Raw genomic sequence first — 15309 nt, 5'->3', positions numbered from 1 at the left:
CTCGTTTTCTTCCTGACTCGGCCGTAGGTCAAGGGTGCAATCTCCACGATCCGGTGTCCTTCGAGCCATCTATCTTCCCAAAAGAGTGTTGTATTTCCGTCGCCGAGAACCCAGCGAGCAGCCGCGTTGAAGAGTTGTCTTGAAGCTTTTGGTACTGTGATGTCAAATTCTGCCCATGGTCGCGATGTGTCTGATCTCTGTAACCAAGGCCACCTGGCCTGCACAGCTTTGTTCATCCACCCTAGGTTGGGTATGCCTAATCCACCCGCCCATTTGGGGGCACACACAGCCTCCCAAGCGATTGCGCAGTTTCCGCCAGACGAGCTTGACTCAGCGCACCATAAGAAGCTGCGGCATATTCTGTTCATTGCTGAAATTGTCTTCTGTGGGAGGTCGAGCGCCATCATCGCGTGCAGCGGAATTGCACAGAGTACAGATTGAACAAGAAGCATTCTTCCACTCTTTGGCATCCTTGCTGCTTTCCATTTTGGCAATGCCGTTGCTAGTTGGTCCACAAGGCCTGATAGCTGTACATGTGACTGTTTTCTCAGGGTGAGCGGCAGACCAAGGTATTTGCATGGGAAGGCACCTCTCGGGCATCCAAGTGCTCTCTCCACTGATTCCATGATCTCGTCAGAGCATCGTATAGGGTAGACCGCGCTCTTGGCAAGGTTGACGCGGAGGCCCGATGCCTCCCCAAACAGGGTAAGAATTGATGCACACATGTTCATATCCCGCTCATTGGGCTTGAGGAAGATCATTACGTCGTCGGCAAACATTGAGAGACGGTGGTGTAGCCCTGTTCTTGCAAGCGGCTGAAGCAGTCCCTTTGCAGTCGCAAGCTCGAACATGCGGTGCAAGGGTTCCATGATAAGAATGAACAGCATTGGGGATAGTGGGGCACCTTGCCTCAAGCCCACGGTGTTGTAGATTGGCCGTCCCGGTGTACTGTTGACCATGATCCTTGTTGATGCACTTGCCAGCATTCCACAAATCCACGTGATCCAACGTCCCCCAAATCCAGCCTTGCGTAGCACTTCTAGGAGGAAGGGCCATTGCACTGAGTCGAATGCCTTTGATATGTCAAGCTTGAGCATAATGGCTGGGTCTCGTAGGGCGTGAAGCTTACGTGCCGTGCATTGGACGAGCATGAAGTTGTCGTGAATGGATCGCCCTCGCACGAAGGCGCTCTGGTGTTTTCCCACTATGAACGGAAGGTCCACTGCAAGCCTTGAAGCTCGTGTCTTGTCAAAGATCTTTATCGCGCCATGGACCAGGCTCACTGGCCGAAAATCGCGCATGTCCACTGCTCCATCCTTCTTAGGAAGTAGTGCCACAATTGCCTTGTTGATGGCGTGCAGGCCCCTCATGTCGCCATGGTGGAAAGTATGCAGTGCCTTCATGAGGTCGTCCTTGATTATAGGCCAGCAGAATGCAAAGAACCGTCCCGTGAAGCCATCCGGACCCGGTGCCTTATCCATGGGCATGGTCTTCACAATCTTCTCCACTTCCTCCTTGGTGAAAGGCTGATCAAGATGTGTCAAATCCATGGTCGGTAGATCAAGAAGGCTGAGATCTATGGTGTGTGCTCTGCCCAGTGCGCCGGCAAACACATTTGTGTAGTAGTCGTCCACTTCATTTGCGATCTCATTATGCGTGCTTGCGGTGGTGTCCCCATTTCTGATCGTTGTGATCATGTTGCGCCTTTGCCGGTGACAAGCGTGTTGGTGGAAGAAGCTAGTGTTTGCATCCCCCTCCCGGAGTGAGAGAATTCTTGATCTTTGTCGCGCAATTGTTCGTTCCAAGGAGCATAGACCAAGTAGCTTCAGTTTCAACATGTGCCGTAGATCTCGTTCTTGTGGCGAGAGTGTTCTTGCGTCCATTGCTGCATCCAGGCGAGCGATTACCTCCATGGCAATGCCAATTTGCAGTTTAACGTTGCCTATCCAACGGTCGCTCCACTTCTTCAGGCCCTTTGCCGTGGCTCGCAGCTTGAGATCAAGGGTAACATAGGGGCTTTCTTCTCTGGGCACAGAGTTCCACAACTCCTCCACCTTTTGCATGAATCCCTCGGCTCTTGTCCAGAAAGCCTCAAACTTGAAGTGCTTGCCCATGTGCAGCTCGGCCTCTAGGTCCAGCAGCAATGGACAGTGGTCAGAGATTGAGGAGCCCAGTGTTGTGAGCTGACAGGTCGGGTAAAGCTCCTCCCAAGTTGCCGTGGTGAAGACACGGTCAATCTTCTCCATTGTCGTTTGTGTCCGTTCATTTGACCAAGTGTATCTCCGCCCGTTCAAATAAACCTCCTTGAGTTCGAGGTTATTAAGCTTTGCACGGAACCGCGCCATCATTCGTCTGTTCACAAGTGCGTTGTTTTTGTCCTCCGGGTTAACCAATAGGTTGAAATCCCCCATCACAGTCCATGGTCCGGCTATCAGCTCGCGAATGTCCACCAATTCTTGCATGAATTCCACTTTGTCTTGATCTTGCTGTGGGCCGTATACTCCTGTCATCCACCATTGTGAGCCACCAATGTGCGTGACTAGCGCGGTGAGCGCATTCGTCGTGTAGTGCGGGTTGGAAAGTTTCACCACGGTAGCATCCCAAGCAAGGAGAATGCCGCCCCTCGTTCCTAGCGCGGGCAGGTAGTAGAAGCTCTCGAGTTTATTCCCAAGGCATTGGGCGACCACTTCTGTCGTTACAAGTTCCATTTTTGTCTCCTGGAGACACACAATGCTCGGCGCAACCGAGCTAACCACCTGATAAATTGCACTTCGACGCGCCGGGCTATTAAGGCCCCTCACATTCCACACTAGGGTTTTGAAAGGTGATGCATTCATTTTGCTAGCCTACTAAGTAAATCACCTTGACCGGCCTTAAAGCCGGTCCTCCACGGCTTCCTCCGTGCCTCCGAGTGGCAAGGCAGAGGCCTCCCATCCGAACAAGGTGAGGATTGCCTTGATATGGCCATTGGAGAGTGGCTGGTCGAAGAGTTTCACATATGCTTGGAGCGCGTCGTCGGTGATGATTTCCGCTTCGTTTGCTAGATATAGCTTTCGGATTAGCACCCCCTGTTGCTTCGATGCTGCCGAGCCGCGCCCAACGCCCCTGGCTATTCTGGCACTCCTCCATGGGTTGGGGACCGGCACCCTCTTCTGCTTTGTACGCCTCTGTGCCACGGCATGAACCTTAACTGGTGGGGTTTGCAGTACTGGGGACAAACCCTTCGTCAGCTCTGCACAAAAAACGTCCACTGGGTTCGTACGTGGTGGCAACGTGCATGGGCTGCATGGTCCGCCCGGCGATCCACTAATCCTGGGCGGACAAGTGGGGGTGCCTCGTTCGGTGGAGAGAGAGACACAGAACATGCTCCCCACCGGCCCACAGTGCGGGGAATCCTCGCCCGTGTTAACTCCTGTGCATCCACTGCATGGGAGCGCGTCCTCGAAAATCGCGTCCACCCAATCCTCCTCACGCACCATTCTGTCCTGGTCCGGAGGCAGCACATGGTCGCTGGTTATCCCTGGGCTGGCACTTGTGTGGCCCACCCCAGCTTTGGTGCCCGCGCCCATACTCAGCGCGCATTGAATGGACCCCACCTGAATCCTCCCGTTGTCTTGACCTGTAGCCACGCACGCCTCGGTCCGCATCGGATCCTCCACCGCAAGCCCGTTAGTCAAAAGAACTGCATGGCTGGTGTTGCATGGCCCGCTCTGCTTCCATCTGCTTAGACAGACTGATGGTGGGGAGCTCAGGATATCCTCCGGATTCCATTTGTCTGCCTCGGATGCCTTCTCATTTGAACCACAGGACGAGGCCAGTCTGGTCTCTGGCGCGCGCGTGCCCACAACGCTATGCGCAGGATGCGCAGGTGGCAAAGCAGGGCGGTGAGGGGCCACTGGCGCACTTTTGACGAAAGCCGCTGCGTCAGAGGGCCCATCGTCGCTGCCGCCCTCGCTGATGCATGTTAGGCGCGCGAATCCACCTCCACGCCCAGAGGCATCGCCCCTCGGCTCCCGCGCCGGCGCTGGCTCCGGCGCCGCCGTGGACCCATGCGTCTCGCCGGATGCGCCCAACCCCGGCTCCGAAGAGCCTCTACCTTGGTGTTGCTCGTGTTCCTCATCATTCGACGGCGGGGAAGGCGGTGGCGGAGGTGGCGGCGGAGGATGGGTCGCGCCCCTCGCTCTGGATTCGTCCCTGATCGGTGGGGCCATCTTGATGATCTGGACCGGGTACCATAGCGCCTCCGGTGCCCCTTCGGCGAGCACGGCGTCGTTGTTTCCACCCATTCCCGGCTCCGGCACATATAGCATACAGCGGGCCAGAATTCTTGAAGGATCAGCCGTCTTGAGCCAGACCTGAAAGCCCGACATGTCGTATCTCCTGGACGTGCGCTCCGCCACTTGAACGACGAACCCGAGGCCGCGTAGGATGGTCTCCGCAGTCTGGCGCGTCCATGCATGCGCCGGCACACCCACCAGCTTGAGCGGCACCAGGTACGGCAAGTTTGCTCCAGTTGCCTGAGCTTGCCGCGTCCACGCTCGCAGAGCCAAGGAGAAGCCTTGGCCTAAAGCTCTACCACGATCCACCATTAGCTGCCGAATCATCTGATGCTCGCACAGGACAAGGAAATCCTCGGGGTGAAACAGACGGATGGACATGTCTCTTGGCCCGATGCCGAACTCGGCATGCAGCGCCTCAGCCGCCGCGGCCAGATCGACGCGCGGCCTTGTACCCCTGATGGTCACCACGACCGCGCGGGAGAGCTCCACCTCCATGCGTCGCAAGTCTTCCGAATCCTCCATGCGTCGCAAGTCTTCCGAATCCTCCAGATAGCAGCACTCCACCTCCAGATGATCACCACGACTTGCTAAAAAATACTCCGGAGAAGGCTGTGTGCATCACTCGATGCAGCGGCCGAGGGATGTCCCCTCTTTTCGAAAAGGAAAAAAGGAAAAAAGAAAAAATACTCCAGAGTTATAAAAGGCCAGTTAATGAACGAATGAGAGAGAGAGAGAGAGATTATTAAACAGGAGGTTAATATTAGCATGGTTAAGCCTATGGAGGTTAGTGGATATGTCCGTCCTTGAAGAGTTTATAAATTGCTTGTATTGTTGAGTATCATATACCAGTATCATTGCATATGATACTACATCCATAATACATACTACTCTCTCCGGTCTTTTTTACTCCGCTTATAAGATTTGTCGGAAGTCAAACTTTGTCAAGTTTGACCATGTTTATATAAAAAATATCAACATATACAATTCTAAAGTTATAAGTATGCAAACTAAATTCATGACGCATCTTATGATATTGATTTTGTATTGTGAATGTTATTTTTTCCCTATAAAGTTGGTCAAATTTACGAAGTTCGACTTCATACAAATCTTCTATGCGGAGTAAAAAGGATCGGAGGGTATCATATGTTAGTAATCTTAGATGACCTCATTTATTGTTTTGCATGACACATACTAGTGCATCATTTTTTATGATATGATATCATGATATGCCTACCATACCCTCCTATTGGAGGTCTTAAAGTTTGCAGCCCGGCAACCATGGTTGTGGCTGAGAACCGATGGTACTGGGACTCCTCTCGCTCCTATCGGCCTCAAACTATTCCCCTAGAGACCGTTACCCCTGGTCGAGAGGTAGGTGGGATCGACCGACTAGGAGGTGGAGAGAGCACACACAGGGGAGTGGCGACTGGGAGGTGGAGGGGACTGGCGATTGCGGAGAGGGGATTGAGTGGCCATCATCGTTGTTGACGTATAAATGTATTGCCTAGTCTCTTTTATTAGATCGGTCTTTTGGTTGCATTGGTTAGAGCATGCACTTCTACATGGTATCGGAGCCAAGAGGTCTTGAGTTCAAGACCCGGCCGACGCAACTAAATTACAGCCCACTTTCAGTCCATCACTAGTAGGAAAAGGGGCTTTTACCCCGGTTTGTAAGGGCCTTTTATCCCGGTTTTCGAACCGGGACTAAACGGTCGTTACTAAAGCCCTAACCCTTTAGTCCCGGTTCTTACACGAACCGGGACAGAAGGTCCTCCACGTGGCCGCTGCTGCCAGCCCAGGCAGGGGGGCCTATGGTCCCGGTTGGTGCCACCAACCGGGACCAATAGGCAGGGCCTTTTGTCCCGGTTGGTGTCACCAACCGGGACCAATAGGCATCCACGCGTCAGCATTTCTGGGGCTGGGGTTTTTGTTTTTTTTAAAGGGGGGGGGTGGGGGTTAATTTAGGTGTTTCATATATTGTGTTAGCTAGCTAATTAATAGAGAGAAGTGTCCTCTCTTATCTCCGTGCTTGGTCGACGCTACATACTATATACGTATGGAGAGGACTAGACACGCTAGCTAGTAATCAAATGAAGGAAACAGAAGATCGTCATGAACATATGCATACAGAGAGAAGTGATATCGACCACCTCTCCTTCTCCGAGAGATTGGTCGAACAACAAGTTCTCGTATATCTATCCGACACTACCGGCTACATATATACAATAATTATCTCTTACAATACAATCTCCTAATTAAATTGTAAGAACACAGATTCCACATAGTATTCTCCGTTTTCAGCCATCACGTGGTCAAGAATGCCGCCAATTCCTCTTGAATTGCTCGCATACGATCTGGTGCTAGGAGTTCATCCCGCTTCCGAAACATCTAATTTGAAGAAGGGGGTCAATACATATATATATATGAATAAATGAAACTCAACACAAATGATGGTAATAAAATAAAATTATGAATATTATTGCTTACGCACTTCATATTGTTCGTCAGAGTAGCCCCGCTCACAGGTCGTGTAGCGGATGGACTCGCAAACGTAGTATCCACAATAATTATTCCCGGGTTCCTGCCACAACCACTTTACAAGAAATAGAGGTCAATCAAACTGATAAGCAAGCATGCTAAATGGTATTGATGAAACTAGCGCTTGAATCACTAGGAGATGCGCGGAACATGCTACTATAGTACTTACTTTCGGGTGTTTAAATTGCAGCTTCTTCGGCAGTCCCGGAGCTTTTGTGGTGAATTTTCTCCAAACCCTGCCAGACAAAGAAAACAATTATTTGATATCAGGAAATGAACAAAGTTGCTGATATGGTGGATAATGATCGATTTAACTTACTTCTCGAGCATTTGAGTCATGTTCGCATAGTCCTGGGGATCTTTTCGTCTCGAGTCTAAGACGGTTACTACTCCCTGCTCAAGCTTAATCTCCAGGAGAATATAGTGGAAGCTGCGCATGCATGCATAAGTCATCAATTACATTACCATAACCTGGACTAATAAGGGAAACCAAATATGCACAAGACAGTAACACTCACTTGAAGTTGTAAGGAAAGAGTATTATATCTTTGTTTTGATTTAATACCAACGATCGTAGCAAGTTGGCCTCGGCTTCTTTGGCATGTTTTTCAACCGTATATACATCTATGAGATTTGTGTTAATGAACCCAATATCACCGATTTGTCTTTTCTTCAATTCGGCGATCTTCAATCTGCATAATATAGTGAGGATAATTATAAATAGATGCAATGAAAGAGCTGACCTATATAGAGAGACTTAATGACACAAGTAGTACTACTTACAGACAGTAGCAAGTGATCGTTGTTTTATCGAGGGCCTTTTGATTGTAAAACTGGAAGAAATCCTCAAATGGAACATTCAGCAGTTCAATTCCAATGAGGTCATGCTCCGGTTTAACTCTCAGCGTCAAAGTATTCATCCCATCAGACTCTCTGCAGGTTTTCATGTACCAATCATGTAATCTTCGCATCATCGTTGTTAGAGATCTTTCATCTTTGACGAGAGGCTTCCCGTAATGGTATTTGTGTTCGTCCACCTCCATGATTTCATAATGTACATCGTCGGTCAGGTAATCTCCAAGATTGCTATAACCGGCCACCATCCTCGGATCATTAGCGACGATGTCTTTTGACACCTTGAGCGGGGGGCACGATTGGTTCGCTTGTTCGCCAAGCTGGGCAATTTTTTTCCCAGCTCGTCGTTCTTTTAACCTTTGATCACTGATAGTACTTCCCGACCGCTCCACTTCGGCATATGTCTTTGCAAGAATGAGCTCATAGTTGCCTCTCGGCGGAGACTTTGGTGGTTTTGTCAGGGCAGCCAGAGTGCGCTTTGCTTTCACCGGATCTACCTTCTCCTCCGGAGGTGGATGTTTCTTTGCTTTCACCCCTTCAAAGAAGTTTGTCACTTCGGCTCGCATGATCTTCCTGGTTTCCTCCTCGGTCCTCTCGTATGGTAACTTCTCTGGAGTCTTCAGAGAAGGACCGAATCTGTATTGCCTCCCGCCTCTGGCAGCTGTACTGCTAGACACCGGCAGAGCAGACAGAGCGGCTGCGGCTGTCTTCTTTCCTTGCTTACGAGGTGGAGGAGAAGGACTACGATGCGCCGGAGCAGCCGGAGCGGCGGCGGGTCTCTTCCGCCCTTGCTGACGAGGCGGAGAAGGAGGAGGCTGGCTGCTCTCACCGGCGCAGGCGGAGAAGGAGGCGGAGTGCCGCCACACGCCGGAGAAGGAGGCTGAGTGCCCTGATCACTCGCCAGAGGAGGAGGCGGAGGAGGAGGCGGAGTGCCGCCACGCACTGGAAAAGGAGGCTGAGTGCCCTGATCACTCGCCGGAGGAGGAGGCGGAGTACCCTTACTCGCCGGAGCCGTCCAGTTCGGAAGGTTGATGAGCTCCTTCCGCCATAGGCACGGAGTCTTCAGAGCTAAACCCAGCCGAGTCTCCCCTTCACCGGTAGGGTGGTCAAGCTGGAGGTCCTCAAATCCCTCCATTATTTCATCCACCATCACCCTAGCATATCCTTCTGGAATCGGCCGGCAGTGGTAGGTTCCGTCGGGTTCAGGAGGTAAAACAGAGCCAACAGCCGCCTTGACTTTGAAGTTCTGCCATTGCGCCATAAGGTGGAAATGTTGAGACTCCGTGATAGCATCCACGGGGTAGCTAGCAGGAGCCGTCAAGACATGCTCCGGCTGAAGCAGCTTGGTGGAAGCCACGCTGCTTCTCCGCTGAGATGGCGGGGTAGCTTCGGGGGTAGTTTCGGCATGTCGATTGCCGTCTCGTTCCTCTAGCGCTTGAACCCTTTCGTGCAGCTTCTGAATTTGGGTATGCTCCATTTTTTCTCCTCTCCTGGCTTTTGTAACCGCCTGCGTCCGGAAAACCAGCCTTCCACGGAACGGAGCCTGGCGTGCCTCGTGTCCGTCCAGGGTGCTCAGGATTCCCGAGGGCCATTATGAGGTCGTCGTTCTCTGTGTCTGGAACGAACGTCCCTTCCTGCGCTGCATCGATATATTGCTGAATCTTCTTGACTGGTATTCTCAAAAGCTCGTTCGTCCAAACGCACCTCCCTGATACAGGGTCCAAGGTTCCGCCAGCCCCGAAGAACCAAGTCCGGCAACGGTCTGTCCAGTTCATTGTCTGTGGTTCGATCCTTTTTCAAGCAGATCATTCTCAGCCTTGGCCCACTTAGGCCGGGCTTTGAGGTAGCCACCTGACCCCGTGCGATGGTGAAGCTTCTTCTTCGCAGCATTCTTCTTGTTTGTCGCTGACATCTTCTTACTCTTTTCCGATGTCTTGTGGGCCACAAATGCGGGCCAGTGATCTCTGATCTTCTCATACTGGCCGATGAATTCTGGTGTCTCTTCTTTGTCGACAAACATTTTCAGCTCATTCTTCCACCTCCTGAATAGGTCTGCCATCTTCTTAAGAGCATGAGACTTGATTAATTTCTCTTTAACTGGCTTCTCCGGATCCTCCTCTCGCGGTAGGGTGAAATTTGCCTTCAGCTCAGTCCAAAGATAATCTTTCTGCATATCATTGACATAAGACACCTCAGGGTCTTCCTCCTTAGGCTTATACCATTGGTGGATGCTGATCGGGATCTTGTCCCTAACTAGAACCCCGCACTGAGCAGCAAATGCATCCTTTGTCCGGATGGGTTCAATCGGTTGGCCGTCGCGCGCGATTGCTGTGATCTCAAACCTTTCATCCAAGCGCAACTTTCTCTTCGGGCCTCGTCTCTTTACCAAAGTTGTGCTCGATCCGGAGGGCTAGAAAAAAGAAGAAAGAAGAGTGTTAATTAATATGTGTACATACCAAAACAATGAATGCATCAATTAGCTAGTCAGCACAGGCTTAACTAATATATTTACCTGGCCGGACTCTGTTCGGTCACCGGAGCTGTCACCACGGGCTCCTTCTTGCACCAGCATTGGGTCACCGGAGCCATCATAATCATGTCTTTCCTCCTCCACTCTTCGATCACCGTAGCCTGCTTCTTCACCCTGTTCTTCCAGACCATCATTGTCGTTAAGATACGACAAGATATCACCTCTGGCTAAGATTATGTCCCCCAACACCTCTTCTGCTTGCTCGTCTCGTCCGTTCTCCATTGTTTCTGCAAATATTACAACATGGCAATTATTACACAAACATGACAGCAGGTGGTTAGTGCAAACGTAGACCTAGCTTATTCCGGGTTTGGGGTGGCCTCGGCAACGCTTCAAGGGTAGGGGCGCGGCGGGAGGGGGTAGGAGACCGACATCGTTTTTTTCTAGGGTTTGGGTGTCCTCGAGAGTTTTGGTCGAGCGAGAGGGCCGAGGGGTCCTCCCGTGGTATAAGTTATCACGGTCGAGAGGGGGTATAAATATCGACCGTCCATCATGTCGAAGTTATCTGGGAGGGATTTATATATATCGACAACGCCGACATACATACATGGGAAAATAATGTTATCGGGGAGGGGGTATATCGACCCCCCCCACGTGTTGAAGTTATCAGGAGGGGGTTATATCGACAACGACGACATACGTACATGGGAAAATAATATTATCGGGGAGGGGGTATATCGACCCCCCTCGTGTTGAAGTTATCGGGAGAGGGGTATATCGACGACGACAGACCCGATAAAACATAAGAAAACGAAGAAGAAATAAAAAGAGGAGAAGAAGAAAAGGAATAGATGAGAAGATCGAAGAAGAAAAAAGAAGAAAAAAAAAAAGAGGAGAAGAAGAAAGGAATAGAGGAGAGAAGAAGAAAAAATAGATTTTTTTCTATTTTTTCTTCTTCTCTTCTATTCCTTTCTTCTTCTCCTCTTCTTTTTCTTCTTTTTTCCTCTTCTTATTTATTTCTCCTCTTCTTCCTCTCCTCTTCTTCTCCTTTCTTCCTATTTCATCATTGTTCATATTTCAAAAAAAGTAAAGGTTTTGCCTAATGCATTGTTCATATTTCATCATGTTCTATGAACAAAAAAACATCATATTTCATCCACATCCATGCATAGATCATATATGTGATCATCTATGAAAAAAACATCATATTCTATAAAAAATCATTACATATATATATGAACAAAAACAATTATGATAACAAGCATATATATCATCATATATATAAAAAACAAGCATATATATATGAAAAAAAATGCTAGGGAGGGCGCCGGCCGGACCAAGGTGAGAAGGACCGCGGGGTCGGCGGCGAGGATGGCGACGGGGCAGTGGGCGCGTGCTCGGGGTAGGGGGCGACGGCGGCGAAGGGCGGGGCAGGGCGACGGCGACGACGGGGACGGGCCGGGGCGGCGCGCGTCGGGGCAGGGGTGCGGCTGACGGCGCGGGCAACGGCGACGACGGGCACGGGCGACGGCGACGGCGACGGCGGGCGACGTCGGGGCGGCGGGCGGCGTCGGCGTCGTCGGGGCAAACCGCAGATGAACTCTGAAAAATTTCCTAAGTGTTTGCTTATATAGCAAAGCCTTTAGTCCCGGTTCGTGGCACCAACCGGGACTAAAGGTAGGCATTAGTCCCGGTTGGTGCCACCAACCGGGACCAAAGCGGGACCAAAGCCCACTTTTCAGCAGCCCAAAGGGCGGGAAGCGGCGCCCTTTGGTCCCGGTTGGTGGCACAAACCGGGACTAAAGGGTGGCATTGGTCCCGGTTGGTGCCACGAACCGGTACCAATGCACCCCTTTAGTCCCGGTTGATGGCACCAACCGGGACCAAAGGCCTCTTGCTGCCCGCGTCGCAGCCAAAAGTTTAGTCCCACCTCGCTAGCTGAGGGGCGCCCGCACCAGTTTAAAAGCCCCGGCGCGGCTGCTGTCTCGAACTTCTCTCTATAGCAGGCTTCTGGGCCTAACTTTGGCGCGCTGCCCATTGAGCCCTCTAGCCCTTCTGGGCCTGTATTTGCAAACCCGAGGATTGGAAGGCCCAGCGGGCAGCGTCCCAACAATTTTTTTTGCTGTATTTAGTTTTTTGTTTTCTTTTTTGCTTTATTTATTTTGTTTTGTTTCTACTTACAACAAAAAACTTATTTATTTTATTTTATTTTGTTTCTAATTACTTATTTATTTTACTTTATGATAATTCTTTTTGCTATTAAAGTTTCTATCAAAAAAAGTTCTTTATGAAAATTCTTTTTGCTGTATTTAGTTTTTTCTTTTCTTTTTTGCTTTATTTATTTTGTTTTGTTTCTACTTACAACAAAAAACTTATTTATTTTATTTTATTTTGTTTCTAATTACTTATTTATTTTACTTTATGATAATTCTTTTTGCTATTAAAGTTTCTATCAAAAAAAGTTCTTATGAAAATTCTTTTTGCTTTTAATGATTTTGAACCGAAAGTACTTTGATAATTTTAGTTGCATCAATTTTATATGATTTTAGTTTCAATAATACTAGAGGTTTCTTATAATGTTTTGAACAGAAAATACTTTGTTAATTTTAGTTTCATAAATTTTATTAAAGTTTATTTTATTTTGTCGTAACACAAGAAGTCCGGAGTTGTAATAAGTTATTAAAAATAAAAAAAGAGGCGCAATGCTCGTTGATTAGCTTCAAGCCTTTCGGAATAGTGTAGACTGCACTGCACATAGCTCCATGCAGTCTACCTTATTCCTCAAGGCTTGAAGCTAAGCAACGTGAAGGTGAGCATTGCGCCTCTTCTTCATCGTCTCTGCACTCAGGGCTTATAAACCGCTCCTAGTGCCTCTCAGCTAGCGAGGTGGGACTAAAAAACTGCTTAGTAAGAAACTCTAGTACCGGTTCGTGCCACGAACCGGTACTAAAGGTGCTCGTGGGGCCACAACCTCATTAGTACCGATTCGTGGCACCAACCGGGACCAAAGGGTGGCATTGGTCCCGGTTCGTGCCACCAACCGGGACCAATGGCCTTGCACAGCGGCGTGGTGGTGGGAGTTTAGTCCCACCTCGCTAGCTGAGAGAGAGCCGCACCTATTTATAAGGTGCGGTGCGCCTGAGCTGTCGAGCTCCTCTCTAAAGCAGGCTTACGGGCCTAACCTCTCTGTACATGCCTGTGGGCCTACTGGGCCTTCTGCGGGCCTGAATCCTGGCCCATGGATGGGTTTCTAATCGTATTCAGGCCGTGGTGGCCCAGTAGGTGGCATAATTTTTAATTTTTGGCCTGTTCTTTTTCATGCATTTAGTAATTATTTTGAGCTATAAGACCCTAAAATTGAAAAGCATTTCAAATGAACTCTGAAAAGGTTGAAAGTTGGCATGGTATCATCATTTCATCCACATAGCATGTGCAAGAAAGTTGAGAGGGTTACGACAAAAACTAGATGCACTTCGTGTACAAAACGGACAATGGTATCATACTCGTCTGTTACAAAGTTGGCATGGTATCATCATAATAGTTGCGGGAGAAAGTCTTCACTTTTTCTTCGCTTGTGTCATTTGCTTATTGCGCCGTAACCATGGATAATCTTCATCGTTTATCAGGATGCTTGGGTCAGCCTTGACATTGAAGGGAGGAATTTCATGAAACTTTTCATAATCTTCAGACATGTCTGTCTTGCCCTCCACTCCCACAATGTCCCTTTTTCCTGAAAGAACTATGTGGCGATTTGGCTCATCGTATGATGTATTCGCTTCCTTATCTTTTCTTTTTCTCGGTCTGGTAGACATGTCCTTCACATAGATAACCTGTGCCACATCATTGGCTAGGACGAACGGTTCGTCAGTGTACCCAAGATTGTTCAGATCCACTGTTGTCATTCCGTACTGTGGGTCTACCTGTACCCCGCCTCCTGACAGATTGACCCATTTGCACTTAAACAAAGGGACCTTAAAATCATGTCCGTAGTCAAGTTCCCATATGTCCATTATGTAACCATAATATGTGTCCTTTCCCCTCTCGGTTGCTGCATCAAAGCGGACACCGCTGTTTTGGTTGGTGCTCTTTTGATCTTGGGCGATCGTGTAAAATGTATTCCCATTTATCTCGTATCCTTTGTAAGTCAATACAGTCGAAGATGGTCCCCTGGACAACAAGTACAATTCATCACAAACAGTGGTGTCACCTCTGAGACGTGTTTCCAACCAACTGCTGAAAGTCCAGATGTGTTCACATGTAATCCAGTCGCCACACTGCTCCGGGTGTTTGGAGCGCATACTGTTCTTGTGTCCATCGACATACAGGGTCACCAAGGTAGAGTTCTGTAGAACTGTGTAGTGTGCTTGAGACCAAGAATATCCGTCCCTGCATATTATTGAGTCCCCTCCAAGCGTGCCTTTTCCAGTCAGTCTCCCCTCATACCGCGATTTAGGGAGACCTATCTTCTTAAGGCCAGGAATGAAGTCAACACAAAACCCAATGACATCCTCTGTTTGATGGCCCATGGAGATGCTTCCTTCTGGCCTAGCGCGGTTACGAACATATTTCTTTAGGACTCCCATGAACCTCTCAAAGGGGAACATATTGTGTAGAAATACGGGCCCAGAATGACAATCTCGTCGACTAGATGAACTAGGACGTGCGTCATGATATTGAAGAAGGATGGTGGGAACACCAGCTCGAAACTGACAAGACATTGCGCCACATCACTCCTTAGCCTTGGTATGATTTCTGGATCGATCACCTTCTGAGAGATTGCATTGAGGAATGCACATAGCTTCACAATGGCTAATCGGACGTTTTCCGGTAGAAGCCCCCTCAATGCAACCGGAAGCAGTTGCATCATAATCACGTGGCAGTCATGAGACTTTAGGTTCTGGAACTTTTTCTCTGGCATATTTATTATTCCCTTTATATTCGACGAGAAGCTAGTCGGGACCTTCATACTGAGCAGGCATTCAAAGAAGATTTCTTTCTCTTCTTTCGTAAGAGCGTAGCTGGCAGGACCTTCATACTGCTTCGGAGGCATGCCGTCTTTTTCGTGCAAACGTTGCAGGTCCTCCCGTGCCTCAGGTGTATCTTTTGTCTTCCCATACACGCCCAAGAAGCCTAGCAGGTTCACGCAAAGGTTCTTCATCACGTGCA

The sequence above is a fragment of the Aegilops tauschii genome, chromosome 7 (assembly GCF_002575655.3).
Source record: "Aegilops tauschii subsp. strangulata cultivar AL8/78 chromosome 7, Aet v6.0, whole genome shotgun sequence".
Lineage (NCBI taxonomy): Eukaryota > Viridiplantae > Streptophyta > Magnoliopsida > Poales > Poaceae > Aegilops > Aegilops tauschii.
This window is presented reverse-complemented; position numbering follows the sequence as displayed.